Source organism: Rattus norvegicus, chromosome 6 (assembly GCF_021556685.1).
Source record: "Rattus norvegicus strain SHRSP/BbbUtx chromosome 6, alternate assembly SHRSP_T2T, whole genome shotgun sequence".
Lineage (NCBI taxonomy): Eukaryota > Metazoa > Chordata > Mammalia > Rodentia > Muridae > Rattus > Rattus norvegicus.
Genome location: NC_141539.1, coordinates 55,165,357 through 55,180,832, shown reverse-complemented (window position 1 = coordinate 55,180,832; position 15,476 = coordinate 55,165,357). Strand labels below are relative to the sequence as shown.

Sequence of the window (15,476 nt, the reverse complement as noted above, 5' to 3'; positions counted from 1 at the left end):
AGCTGATGGTACTGACATCAAATACCACCAGCCCTCCAAACGACTCTAGCTCTTTCTTCAAGAAAACCACTGACTGTGTGCCTCTTTTGGAATCAGTTTGTCAATGTCCAGACAAAAACATGACTGGACTTTTTGGATCTGAGCCACATTGGAAAGCACTAACACCATTGCAGTGTTTAAGATTTGCATCTATGAACATGGGATGTCTCCTGACATAATTAATTCTTTGTTTCTTCATGAGAGTACTGTGGTTTTCCCCATACCCACCAGTGCATATCTCATTAGATTTCTAGCAAAGCATTTCATTGTGGGTATGTTAAAATAAGTGGTAATATATTTTTAATTATAAATCCCACATATTCACTCTTACTATACAACAACGTGTTTGAGCTTTGGAGATTAACATTATAGTCTACAATCTCACCATAATTTCTTATTAATTCCAGAAAAAATATTTATTTCAGATTTGCTACATAGCTATCATGTCATTTATGAACAAAACACTTTTATTTTTCTTTTCCATTTGTACACTTTTTATTTCTTCTTATTATTTTATCACCTGGCATTTCTGGTACAATGTTGAAAGGCAGTGGTGTAAGAAAATACCTCTTCCTCGTTCCTAATCTTAGTAGGAAAACTTTCCAGAGTTTTTCACCATTGATTATAGCATTCACTATAGGATCCAGGGGTGGGTTAAACCTAATCCTATAGTTCTGAATGCTGAGATCTTGAAAGACAAGATCCCTAAGATCTAAAATCCTAAAATATTAAAACCTTGAAAATAAAAGTTTGGAACTGTGTGTAGGTGTGTGTGTGTGAGAGAGGGGGGGGGGACAGATAGACAGAGAGACAGAGAGAAAGACAGAGACACAGAGAGACCTGGGATCAAATCTAGGACCTCACTCATGCTAGATAACCACTGAGCTATATTCCTGACCAAAAATTAAAGTTCTCTTAAAAATAATCTATTTACATTTTAAGGGATAAATTGAGAAGTGCAGCAATGTGATAAAATACCTAATCAGCTACTTTACACCATTGAATAGACATGATTTTGTAAACACAAGCATGCAAGTAACCATGATCATGTTGGGATGATGGTTATGAGCAGGTCAATGCCATTTATAAATAGGTCAAATATAGGCTCGTTTCTTTCTGGTTGGCAATTGAGCACATTTGAATTCATAACTGACATCACCAGAGATAATGAAGAGTCAAAGTTTTTTCTGACAACAGTCAGAGTGAATCATTAGTTGACCACTAGCTAAGGAGCCAAGATCCCACAGCATTTTTTTTCCTAAAAGTAGACACTTAAAAATAATAAAAATGTTTATTTGTTTTTGAAAGGAATATCATCATCATCATCATCATCATCATCATCATCATCACATTGCTTATGGTCAGTGTTCTTGTAAAGTACTATTGTGCAGTAAAATTTTCAGAAACAAGTACCACAAAATAGAACCCTCTAAGTCTTCCTAGTGTATGCCCAACTTGCAGTACTGGAAATGATATGAATGGGAAATTCACAGCATAGCAAATCATTCCTTTCAATAAAATATTAACAACAAACTTTTAAAATTAAGGAATTTTTTTAATCTAAAAAGAAAATTTGACATAGAAAAAAGTATAAGTGGGTACATTACAGCTAGAGGGAGTGGTTGTTATCAGAGCTGACTGATTTTCCTGGTCATTATATTTTCAAGTCTTGTACCACAGTGAATAATGGCATTTTGGGTTTAGGCTTTGTTCTTTTTTTTCTGGTTTTCCTTTAGGGGACTGACTCTCCTCCAGGGGTACATTCACACTGATTTTTCTATGTTGCACCCCAGTTTTTCTAAAATGCTTCTGGATCAGCACAAGCCTTCTGGAATCAACTGAAGCAATTCCATTGTAGAATTATGATAAATTTACTGAAGATTTTATCACTACCCTTCCTCAGGACCAAACCTCTCATCCTAAATTTTCTGTGAAATTTGCCAACCTGAGTAGGGGCAAAGGAGTGAAGGAATTCCTTTGCTTTGGTTCACTTTTAGAAGCCATCTTGTACCTAATTCCAAATCTCCATTGTTCTATGGAGACTCTCTTGAAATTCCTTCTTTTCCTCAGAGCAAAACCCATCAAGTCTTCAAATAATCATTTACAAGGTGTTACATTTTTTTCAGTTGTCAAAGCATAAGTATGGATAAGTTTTTTTTTTTTTTTTTGGTTCTTTTTTTCGGAGCTGGGAACCGAACCCAGGGCCTTGCGCTTCCTAGGCAAGCGCTCTACCACTGAGCTAAATCCCCAACCCCGATAAGTTTTAAAATACTAAGAACCAACAGAGACTTACATGACATTCTTTGACTGCAGCAGGGACATTTTTGAAACTACTGCCCCGTAGTCAGAGTGAATCAGGTGCTGGTTCCTGCATGGTAGACAGTAGAATCAGGAAACCTGTGGCTGTTAATAGGACACAACTTAATGTGTTTTGCAATCCTGAAAGAACTTCTGTCCCAGAAAGGTCACTGCATTTGTAGAATTCCTTTTATTATCTACAGAATGGTGCTGTTCTGAATGCAAGCATGGTGCTGTGTGCAAAGGGGCTGAAGTAGTGACAGGTAGAGTGACTGTGCTCCAGGCCCAGTAACAACCATGTACCTCTTCCCTGAGACTTAACCTTCTATTGCTCTTATGTCGCCCCACCCTCACCCTTTACAGTTTTCAGAATATGCAAGATGTGCAATTTTATTCTTTAAGGACTGTAATTCTTAGGGTTTTCTTCCGTTGGGATTTTCGACTTTATTTTTCAGCATTTGGGAGCACTGTCATTCCCATGCTTGAGATCACTTAACAGATATTTGCTACCAAGCTGAGGAAGTTCCAACTCCTCCCTTACTGGAGCTTCCACTCCACACAAAAATGTTGGAACCTGTTAAATACCTTTTCTAACATCTATCGATATCATCGTGTGAGTTTTTTCTCTTTAGCTTATTGGCTTGAAAATTATATTAATTTTCAAATGTTGAAGCAGCCAAGAATATCTAAAATAAAACTTATTTGATCATACTAAGTAACTCATTTTATGAATTATTGGATTTTTTATGAATCACTGTATTTATGAAATCTATTAGTCTGTAGTTTCCTTGTCCTGTGATATGCTTGCCTTATTTTGGAAATGGGTAATGTCAGCCTATTAGAATGAGTTAAGAACTCCTGCTTTTATATTCTTAAATATAATTGGTATAATTTCTTCCTTAAATGTTGTGGTGATTTGAATAGGTTTGGCCCCCATAGATTCATGTGTTTAAATGCTTGGCCCACAGGGCGGGGCACTATTAGGAGGCGTGGCCTTATTGCAGTGGGTGTGGCCTTGTTAGAGGATGTACTTCGCTGTAGTATAGGCCTCCTCGTGCTCAAGCACTGCCCAGTGCGTAATCAGTCTCCTCCAGCAACACATGTGCCTACAGCCTGCCGTGATTTCTGCCATGATAATAATGATTGGAACTTCTGACACTGTAACCCAGCCCCAATTAAATGCTCTCTTTTATAAGAGTTGCCTTGGTCATGGTGTCTCTACATGGCAATAAAACCCTAAGACAGAAGTTTAATAGAACTGCCTGGGCCAGTTACCGTTTGTCTTACAAAGTTCATTTCAAGGAATTGGCACATCTTATCTGGATTAAAACATAAGTCTCAGTATTTTTACATTTTGCAAGCCTAGTGACCACAGAATCTATAATAAAGATGACTCATATCTGTCTCTGTTTCTTTAGGTTTGTTAAAAGTTAAAAAAAAAAAAGCACTTTGGGAACTTTTCGCTCTCTGTTTTCAACCTCACTGACTGGTGTTCTAATTTCTATTGTCTTTTCCTTTTGCTTACTTTGGATTTAATTTCCTCTTTTTTCAAGTTTCCTATGTGGGATGCTTGGAAGACTGAGTTCAGTTCTCATTTTCTAATATATGCACTTAATGCTATAAATTTCTCTCAAAATATCTTTACGAGTGTATTGTTCAATTTGTAAATAATTGAGAATTTTCCGCCATCTTTCTGCTGTTGATTTCTAATTCAAATCCATTGTGGTGTGACATCCTGATTTGTGACTTATGTAGCATAATGTGCTCTGCCATGGTGTCCCATGTGCATTGAGAGAGCCTGCTACTGGATAATGCAGCCTATCGATGCCCCTCACATTCAGGTAATTGATGCTGGTATTGATTTAGTGCGGTTAAACAGTTATCTCCCTCCTGGTTTTCTACTTGCTGCAAATGCACACCTTTGGTGTAGAGGATATTGACCTTTGCGCCTCTGACACAGCACAACAGAGAATTGGTTTCCTTCTCTTTGCCACTGCCAACCTTTATGTCACACATGTCAGTTCTCTGCTGTTGAGCAAATACACATGAAAGGTCTTCACGTCTTCTTGACAACTGACCCCCTTGTCATTAGGTAATGCCTCTCTGACACCTTCTTGTGCTTTCCAACTAGTGTTGAAATAGGGCGCCTTCTTCACCTATTGTTGTGGTTTCTGGACAAGATCCAACATACATTTACAACTAATCTAAGTCTACTTTTGAGTAACAATGTAACGAGTACAGTTTCAGATGCAGACCCAGAACGGACAGTGACGAGAGCATCGTCCATCCCTTGCATCGTCACTGTCATTCTCGTCACTTACCCATAAGCAAAGCTATGCAAGACGCACGCTTATACATACAAAGCCTTGTTGCTATTGCTCCAAACTATCTGCTCCGTCTTCAAGAGCAAGAAAGGATTGCATTTACCTTCACTCATTCATTCTCCACATTCTTCCTCTCTTACAGAGCTTTGTTCAGTATTTCTTGCCAGGCAGGTGTGCTAACAACAGCTTCCCTGAATTTTTTTTTTTGTCTGATAAGCTCTCCATTTTTTTTTAATTTCATAATTTTTACTTCATGATTTCAAAAAATACCAACTTTTAGATTGGTAGAAGCTTTTGGGGGAAGGGGTCTTCAAAACTTGTATTATATTACTCTAATCTTTTGATTACTAGCATGGTTTCTGAGATGTCTGAAGGCAGTTTTATCTGTGTTTGTACACAGGTGGGATGCGCGCGCGCACACAGACACACACACACACACACACACACACACACACACACACACACACACACACACACACCCTTGGCTGTTCTTAGAGCGTTGTCTTGGATTTCCTGTTGCCTAACATGACGTGCTTCCATGTGTCTAGCCTTTGTCCTGCATGTTGTTCTCAGAGTCTTCTCGAGCTGTGATCTGATTGGCTGTCTCACTGGTCTTGCGTGAGCTTTGCAGATTTGAACCGATTCATCACCAAACTCAGGGTTCTCCTCAGCTGCATCCAGTCTAGGAGGTGGCCCATCGAAAGCCTCCTTCCTGTCTACCCAAGGCTTCTAATCTCTAGAAACACTTCCTGAATCTTAGACTCCCCCTCTGCTTGCACTGCCCATGTGATCTTGCATGCTATCAATTCTCTTACGTAAAGTTTCTCAAATGAACTTTTTAGCACTAGGGTCCTTAGTATTTTAATCATAGTTGTTTTAAATCCCTTGACTCATAACTTCAAGAGCATATTGAGTCTGGGTCTTATGCCTTATCTTTTCAGTCTATCCCCTCGCTCCAACCTTTGGTGTCGTATAAATGTTTTGATGGCACACATGCCAGACAGGGTAATTGGAACGTCTTCAGACAAGCCACTAGAAACGAGAGTTAGATGGGACAGAGGAAGAAGAGCTCCAGTCAGGCCTCTGATTCATGGTCTCAGGCCTTTGGTATGCTTGGGCCTCCAGACTGCAGTCTGCACAAGCCTTTTCCAGTTCTTTTCACTCCGAGGTGGGGCAGGACGTTAAAGCTAGCTTCAGGTGGGTCCCTGTTAATTTTTATAACACCTCCCACAGCAGGTTAGTTTCTCCTGAAAAAATAGGACACTCTAGAACATTGCAAACCTTTCTCATCTTCTTTCTTATCTGTCCCTGCCCAGCCCCTGTGGGGAGAAGAGGGTTTCTCAGTCATTGTTGAGAAACTGGTAGAAAGTCGGGAGGTTGGTAGCCATGCTGACAGTTTTTAGCTCCCAGGGATGTACACACAGAGCCTCAAGCAAATCTTTAGTTGTAATTCTTGTTTCTCCACTGTAACACTGGTTCCTGCAGAAATTTCGGCCCCAAAAGGCTGTTCATTTTCGTATCTTGTCAATTTCCCTACCATAGCCTCATATCTCTTACAGCTCGAAGGACAACTGTTGAATATTCGTTAGCTAACTTTTAGGGACAACTTCCAAGCTCCTTCCATGCTCAATTAGAAACTGAACACTCACTATAAATAACTTTAAATCCCATAACTGAACTAAATAGTTTCAAAAAATCAAAATTTCAACAATTATCTGATTTCCCATCCAAATATCTACTCCATATGGAAAGTGGTAAAGATTTATGTATGAGATGAAAGAGGGTAGTTTTCTATTTTATAAATGTTATTCTGGTGGTGTTCTAGATAGTTGTCTATTGCTTTTCTAACAACAACAAAAAGAATGTAGCTCTCTCTACATCCATACATTCACTAATCCAGACTCTAACTCCACTAATATACAGCATATATATGTATTTTATTTATTATTATTATTATTATTATTGTTGTTGTTGTTGTTGTTGTTGTTGTTACCTGCAAATACTATTTGACTTTATGACTGTTATTTCCATATGGGTCTATAGGGCAATGTGATTAGATTTCTTTGTTTGCTTGTTTTTTTGTTTTCTGTGAGATTATTAAGTGCCTTCTTACTTGAGTAGTCTATACCCATTTCTTACTCCTATACATAATTTCAAGCAGAACTATATATCTTCAAAACCAGCAGTGGGTTTGGTAAAATTTCAGTTTCATTACTTATGAGGGATTTCCTGGTTGGCCTTGACGCTGGAGGAGACCAGGAAAGGGCATAGGATCCCTTGGAGCTGAATTGCAGGTTATTGTGAACTACTAGGTTTGGATGATCAGAAGAAACAGTCCAGGGTCCTCTGGGAAAGCATCAAATGTTCTTAACAGCTTAGCCATCTATCAGCAGCCCAGCACCCACATTTTCTAAAGCTTCTACCACTGCTCTTGAGAAACCTGACGCCATTCTGATTTCTGAGCTTTTGTGAATACTAACATTTTCTCACTTGTTCTTGTTCTTGGAGGTCTGAAAAACAACTATTTGGCAGGTTGACTCTCCCGCCAGCTGCCCACACTGTTCCAGGAATCTTCTCCTGCTGTTCCTTACTTAATTGTCCCCTTTGTCTGGTTGCTTCTGCTTATAGAACTCCTTCCCTTTGGTTGATTTTCCTCATGTCTCTCTTTCGGGTATTCCTCTACAATTTGACCTCTCTTTATCATCATCATCTAAGGCATCATCGAGGTTCTCGGCTTCTGCTTTCTTTTGTGGCTGTTTCTCAAACACGTCCATGCACACTTTCTCTTCCTGGGGTTTTCCTACTTTGCACCCTGGCTGTGCAACCCCCCAGATTACCCTTAGTTCTCTCCTATGTCACACACATTCTGTGTCACTTTCCTCTATTTTTGCTCATACTGGAGGATGAAGCCCAACAGACAAAGAATGATGAGCAGATGGGACTTGTGGACCTCACTGAGCACCGAGGGACACCTCCATTTACTGAAAATCCCGAAACGTAAGTTGGTTTGCTTTCACTTTGCTCAGTCCCTGGAAAGTAAACTTCACATCCCTTGCCTGGAGTCTTATGATAGCCATCCTTGGTTGTCAACATGGCTACATCTCGAATTAACTCAAACCCAAGTGTCTGGGCACCTCTGTGAGAGAACTTTTTCTTACTTAAAAGGTAGGAAGAGCCACCTTTAATCTGGGCCACACCTTCTGCTGGCAATCTATAGAAAACATGGAAGAAACTCTCTCTCTCTCTCTCTCTCTCTCTCTCTCTCTCTCTCTCTCTCTCCTCCCTCCCTCTCTTCTCCCTCTTTCCCTCCCTCCCTCTCTCTGCCCATTTTTTCTCACTCTCATTGGTAAGTCCATTCTTTCATTGGCATTAAAGCCTACTTCTTTAGGAGTCCAGCTTATACTGAAAAACTAAGCTAAGACATTCAGTCTCGTGAACTGAACAACTACTGGATTCTTTTTTTTTTTTATTAACTTGAGTATTTCTTATATACATTTCGAGTGTTATTCCCTTTCCCGGTTTCCGGGCAAACATCCCCCTCCCCCCTCCCCTTCCTTATGGGTGTTCCCCTCCCCACCCTCCCCCCATTGCCGCCCTCCCCCCAACAGTCATGTTCACTGGGGGTTCAGTCTTAGCAGGACCAAGGGCTTCCTCTTACACTGGTGATCTTACTAGGATATTCATTGCTATCTATGAGGTCAGAGTCCAGGGTCAGTCCATGTATAGTCTTTAGGTAGTGGCTTAGTCCCTGGAAGCTCTGGCTGCTTGGCATTGTTGTACTTTTGGGGTCTCGAGCCCCTTCAAGCTCTTTCAGTTCTTTCTCTGATTCCTTCAATAGGGGACCTATTCTCAGTTCAGTGGTTTGCTGCTGGCATTCGCCTCTGTATTTGCTGTATTCTGGCTGTGTCTCTCAGGAGCGATCTACATCCGGCTCCTGTCGGTCTGCACTTCTTTGCTTCATCCATCTTGTCTAATTGGGTGGCTGTATATGTATGGGCCACATGTGGGGCAGCCTCTGAATGGGTGTTCCTTCAGTCTCTGTTTTAATCTTTGCCTCTCCCTTCCCTGCCAAGGGTATTCTTTTTCCTCATTTAAAGAAGGAGTGAAGCATTCACATTTTGATCATCCGTCTTGAGTTTCGTTTGTTCTAGGGATCTAGGGTAATTCAAGCATTTGGGCTAATAGCCACTTATCAATGCAACTACTGGATTCTTAAACCTTCCATTGGTAGGCAACCATTGTTAGACTAGCTGGGCCACAGCCTGCAAGCCATTCTAATAAATCTCCTGTGTGTGTGTGTGTGTGTGTGTGTGTGTGTGTGTGTGTGTGTGTGTATTCATTCTTCAAGTTCTGTTCCTCTAAAGAACCCTGACTAGTACAAGTCTACATAGCTGTCACCATTTCCTTTCTGCTGTGTTGAGGATGTCAGGCGTCAGACTGGAAGATTCTACCCATTTCATACATCGAATTGCCTTGCTGTCAGGGTGGCATTGCTGCAGCCTAGCATACTGTCCCTAAGGCCAAAGCCCTTCTGATTAGAGTATTGCCTCCTCCTGCTGCCTGGAAGAGCATCATCCTGGAAAGCCACATGAGGAGAGACCCAGAGACTGTGGAACTGATTATCACTTTGATCTGCAGGACAATCCACTTTCAGAGTTACTGTCCAGATCTTTGAGAGGTTCTGGGTGGATTTTACCTGCTCGTGAGCACCCCTCACTGTGAACCTGGTCTTGTCTTCCTCTGTCTTCACTACTCGCTTCTGCATTTTTAAACTGGTGTTGTGATTAGCTTTTCTCCCTTGCTCTTTGTCATTTGAATATGTGCTTCTAAACACTTTTTTTACTGGTATTCAGTTAATGGATGCCGTGATTTGGGGGATTTTTAAAAAAAAAAAAGGTTTAAATGTAATCTCACAATTTTCAAAAGTGAACTGTCAAATATAATTTCAAAAATGCATCATAAGGACCAGAAGATGTGGCTTAATAGTTAAGAGTACTTGCTGTTCTTTCAGAGGAGCAGAGCTTAATTCCCAGAGAGCACGTTGGGTGGCTCACAACTACTTGTGACTTCAGCTTTAAGGGCTGGAGCATCCTATTCTGATCTTCACGTGCCCCAATATACACATCACTCACACTCACACACACACACACACACACACACACACACACACACCACAATCAAATCTTATATTTTGTGCAATGAATGTGAGATTGCAAGAGTAAAAGCTTGTATTTGCATGCTGTTTTATAAAGGTAGTATTTTTAAATCTAATTTGGAATCACATTGAGGACGTGGCACTTTACCAAGTACGTATGGAATTAGATTAACCTAGTTAAAGTAGGCGTTCTAGTTTATTCTCAACAATAGAACAGCAAGATTGTTTAAGAGTAAATACTTCCTTCCCCTGCACCCCATCCTCCTGGCATTAAACCACAGACAGGTTACAGATTTCGTTTTCTTCATGTGTGTAATTTAAGATTCAGATACAATAGTTGTGTTGGTTGAAAACAGAGCTCAGAGCTTTCTCATGCATTTGTCTGGTATACAGTGTATTACAGTCATTCTGGGGATACTTCCCTATCATGTAAGAGATTGGAAAGCCTTGCCTAGCATTCTTTCCTTGTTGCTCTAATACTGAGCTGACATCAAAACTCACTCTTGACAGTAGGAACAGGTAAGGTCAGTGTGAGGGTAGAGTGAAAAGACAAGCCATGTCTGAACTACCTTACTAACCAGAACTTTGCTGGAATCAAAAGAATAACCTGACCAAAACACCAACAAGCTGAGTGGCAATGATTTTTCTTAAGACAGGTAGGAAACACATCCCTACTCATTTGTCTCCTTCCTATTCTCTTTCCACAGAACAGGTACACCAGCCAGAGTATGACTTGCCTTTCCTTGGTGCATTCATGGAACCAACTAAGAGAGCCTTGAGGGACAATACTTTATGTCTCTACTCTTCCCTCAAGCATTATGGGAGGAAGTAATAGACCTCACTCATGGTTCTTCTATAAGATTCCCTTAACTGTCTTCAAATAAGCTCCTATCGCTGAGTTTAAGTCTGAAATATGTGCAGTTGCTGAATCTGTGCTGGGATTCATTGTACCCTGACTGATGAGGAGACCAAAGTACATTCCACTATGGGGACCAGCCCTCTGGGCAGAGGAATTCTGGCCCTGTCATTTGTGTTCTGGTTTAAGAGCGTGGAGCTATGTACAATGCAGCAGAAACTGAGCACTGCACAACTTAATTGCTTCCTTTGTCTGCCTTTAGAAAACTCAGGCTAAAAGGAGCACTCCACTGCACATGTCCCATGACATCTGAGGTCACCAAGAAGAGCTCTGTTCTTTCTTTCCTTAGACAAATACAGTGTTAGATTACTAGTGGCTCATTTTGTACTTCAGTTTTGACTTTGAGCAGGGGTTAGAAATTACACATGAGACTGGATACTCCTTTCACTAAGTGAGGCCACCTTGTCTGTGTGTGGTGCTCGATTCTGCTTTACTCCTCTTACAGTTTTGCAAGGTTAAGAGTTGTGATAGGCTGTTGGCTTCATGTGATTTTATTTTCCTCTTTCTATGAGAAAGTGGGTTACTACCCTATCTTCTGAGTTTTTGAAACCTAGTTTTCTGGCAATTAATGCAAAAGCAAAAACACAGAAAGCCACGTAAGTTTTTAATTCAAAAGAAATATGCTCCCACCTCCTACTCTAGAGTCTAGCCCAGTAAATGGATAAAACTGTAAGCTATTGAGAGAGATAATCCAGACCTGTAAAGACAAACATTGAATGTTCTCTCTCATCAGAGGCTCCTACTCCAAGTCTTCTAATATGAGTATATAGTCTGGAGTGACTGCAGAAACTGGGAAAGTGGAAAAGGGATCATTGCTGGGGTAGGAAGTAAGGAAGTAATGGGGGTAGTGGGGTACAAGTGATCTGATCAAGGAATTGAAAAGGGGGTGCTCTAATTTGGAAGGGATAAGATAGATAAATACAGAAGGAGAGGGGACAGTAAAATAACAGTAAGGATTCCTGGAAGGTCATAAGGAATCAGGAGGGAGAGAGATAGACACACAGAGACAGACAGACAGGCAGACAGACAGACAGACACACAGAGAGAGACCCTATAATATACATAAGCCTATCTACAAATATGCACATACATTTTAAACGAAAAATTTTAATCTGGGCTGACAATGTTCTCTCCAAGAGCCAAAGGCCATCTGCTAAAACCCCAACAACAGGCCTGAGAAGCTCTCATTTAACTTGTGTGTCGGGGTTGTCCAAGAGACCCCCAAAACACTATAACTATTGCTATTTTCCACGATTACCCTCAAGAGGTGAAAGTAAGTCTCTGCTGCTGAAGACAACATACACTTCAAACAGAGGCCCCTGAGCTGGTACTAATTCGAAAACCTCCTTCCTGAGAACTAGATTTCATGGTACCAGAAGGCACCATATGAGCTTCCAAAGGAGGAAAGCAACTAACAGACCCACTCAGAATAATGCATATGAACTATGATGACCAGTCTGGCATCCTAACCCTAAGGATGCTGTAGTGGCATGCATGCCTTAACAGTAGCCAGCCACTGTCTAATTAGACTAAAGACCTGCTTAACATAAAGAAAGTCATCTTTCAGTCATCTGCAAACCTAGACAACTACCCAGAGCTAGGGAATCTATGGATCCTGCAGAAGAATCTACAACTGCTTTTTATTTTTACTTTTTACTAAGCCAGCACAATTCCAAACTATACTATAAATATCTGTCTTTATACCCACAGAGGAATGTAGTTCTCACCCCTGCTCATGAAAGGCTCTCTTTGTTACAAAGACCATTATGGACGACCACAACCAATCAATATGCAGAGGTGTAGAGCCCAGTCCACCTAAGGTTCAGGGAACTCTTCAGAAGAAGGGGAGGAAATATTGTAAGAGCCAGAGGACCAGGAAGCTTGCTTCTAGAATGTGCCTTGTAGTGATGTCAGAATCTACAACCATGAGGTCTCAACATGGCTGCCTAAACATGACATGAACAATAATGATGCCAATGAACATGCTAACGTTGAAGAAAGAAATCTCATAAGGCCCTAAACAAAGAACTACAGTCAACCTAAGAATGCTAAGAATGGGGAAAATAGTCTGCCTCAGGGGAGAGCACATCAAATGGTTATCCAATACCAAATGGTCAGCCCTGGAAACATGTATAACCATGATACAGACTGAATAGTGTGTGTGTGTGTGTGTGTGTGTGTGTGTGTGTGTGTGTGTGCATATATGTGTGTGTATGTGTGTCTGTTTGTACAGATATACACATAATAGTAATCAATGAAAATAGAGGCCATAAGTGTTTGAAAAAGGAGCAGGAAAGTGTATATGGGAAGTTCAGAGAAAGGAAAGGGGAGGAAGACGTGATGTAATTATATTGTATAACCTTGAAAAAGAAAAAAAATCAAATCAATTTATAAACAAATGAAATTGGCAGAACTATCATCAGGAATTTTAATATGTTGCCTGTACAAGATCTTCACAAGGTCAAGTCAATTATAATTTTGGCATGAAGGGAGTAGAGGCTCATGAGGCCCCACCCCTAGATGATGAGCTGCTGGGCAAGGAAGAGTCACTTTCCTTGGGGGGGGGGGGCATTGGTAGGTTTCCAAAGCCCCAGTGCTTACGTGCAGCACTTATTAGAACTGGTGAGTTAAAAATAATAAGTAAGCCAAACCAAAAACCTGAAAGCCAGCTATTAAATAAATGGCTTAAAGCAAGAAATAAATAAGCCAGACCAATGGCTAAATGATACTTCTGACAACAGTGTGAGAGACAAATGGAAGAAAGTCTTTCTGTCAGAAATAACAGAGATGCAAAAGAATGAGACTCAAGGAAAGATGACGACAACAAGAACGTGGAGAGAAGTTCCTCTTACTGGATATTTAGACAACAGAATCACAGTATTAGCTGAGCAAGGGAGGGAAGGAGGAGTGAGAAGCAGAAGACAGAACCGAGGATTCTGACCTGTTACTGGTTCGTTGGGGTCCTAGTTACCAGCTTGGTGGTAACTAGGGAATGATAGCCAACTCTCCAGTTAGACAGACATGTTTCTTCTTAGACCTTGTGCATCTAACCAAGTTACTAAATGGTGTGACTTAGAGGCCTGATAGATATTTGCCCTAGACAAAAGAACAATTTCATTTTCAAGTCAGTTCTTAGGAGCCTCAGTGAGGAAGACACTCTGGGAATTGAGAGGAGAAATAAATGTAGTTCTTGCAGGCAAACTTTGCATCAAAGAAAAGGTTTTCTATGAAAGACATTTCCTTATCTCTCCTGGGCAGGTTCTCCAAAGTTGACACAAGACTACTGAACAAAGCACTGAGTGGCAAAAGTGAGCATGCGACTTCTGCAGACCACACATTCATCCCCAGCATGTGTAATACAGTTAAAACTATAACAAAAAGATTGGGTTCCTCTACTTTTGCTTATGGGTGAGAGGAGAAAAGGCCAAGGCAGCAGGAGCCATTAGTGTTTAATTAGTTAACATGGAGCTACTGAAGCCCCTCAAAGAATGTCCAATCAGCAAGAAGAGACCCAGGAAGAAGCCATGACAGTACAAAAACCAAAGGAAGTTCATTAAGGAAGTGAAAAGGTAACTGGGTGAGGAATTTGCAGCACAGAAAGTCACTGGTGACTCTGCAGAAATCCCTTCACTAGATTTAAAGGACCCAAGCCTTGCCAGAGAGCAAACCACAGAGAAGCACAAAGTGTCTTTAGAGTCTGACAGTAAGGGTGATTGCACATACGGGGACAGACCATTTCTTTAACTTGTTTGAAAATGGAGCCTGAAATAGACTGCTGAAAATAATCCAATCTAATAAAGGGCTCAGGAGTGAGATGAAGCTAAGAGACACAGGAAGCACCCAAAACCCACTAGAGACAGGAAAGGATGGCTGGCAGCTCTGCCGGCTGGCAAAATCCCCAGGAAGCACAAGGACAGAAAATGTTCTGTTGTGTTTGATGACTAAGCCACTGGTAAGTTTTGTTTGTTTGGTTGGTTTTTGTTTTTATTTTTTGTTTTAAGAGAGATTCAATTGAGTGTTGGAAACTTAAGTCAGAACCTAGGAACCAAAAATCAAAGGGCTGTGGGGAACTGAAAGTTGATGTTTGAGGGTACATTTTCCAAACTGGTGATTGAAATTGAAAGACAATAACCAATTCTTCAGACCGGGCCTGGGTAGGTGAAGGGACTCTAGTCAGCCCCGAGCAGGACAAACATGGCTCTGGCAGGCCTTGCTCTTCTCTCCCATCCCCTCTGCCTTGCTAAAAAACTGCTAGATTACATTCCTAGATCAAGCCACCCAGGTCTAGCTATCAAAATATTGAAGTCCAACAATCAAAAGTTCCCTAGGGCTTACCTAATTAACACTCCCAATTAAAATTAAATACCTCATCCTAACATGGAATGTCCCCTTTTCTCTTCATAACCTGGCATTTGACTATAAGCCATGCCTGTCTCCTCTCTATCCAGAGACAGTCATTTGTTCCAATCCACAACAAATATTTCTTCCTCCTTTCTCTTGTTCCCTTCCCCGGCTCCCTCATAAATCTCTTTTGTGCTGAGAACTTGGTCTTGGGAGTCCTGAGCCAATACCATTCTCTTACAGTAGGCCCATGATCTCCTCTGAATGGCCAATTCTCCTAGGAATGGGTGGACACCAAGCCAAGAGAATTGAGTTTTATGGACACAACAGTCAATCAAGGTAGAACAGCTAAAGCAATATTGTTTTTTTTTCTTTCTGTTTTTATTGTTGTTGTTTATTGTTG

General features: G+C 40.9%; 1 pseudogene; it reads left to right on the top strand.

Annotated features, from left to right (window-relative positions):
* Nucleotides 1-15,476, top strand: part of Calm2-ps3 (calmodulin 2, pseudogene 3) — an 84,928-nt pseudogene that overhangs the window by 35,718 nt on the left and 33,734 nt on the right.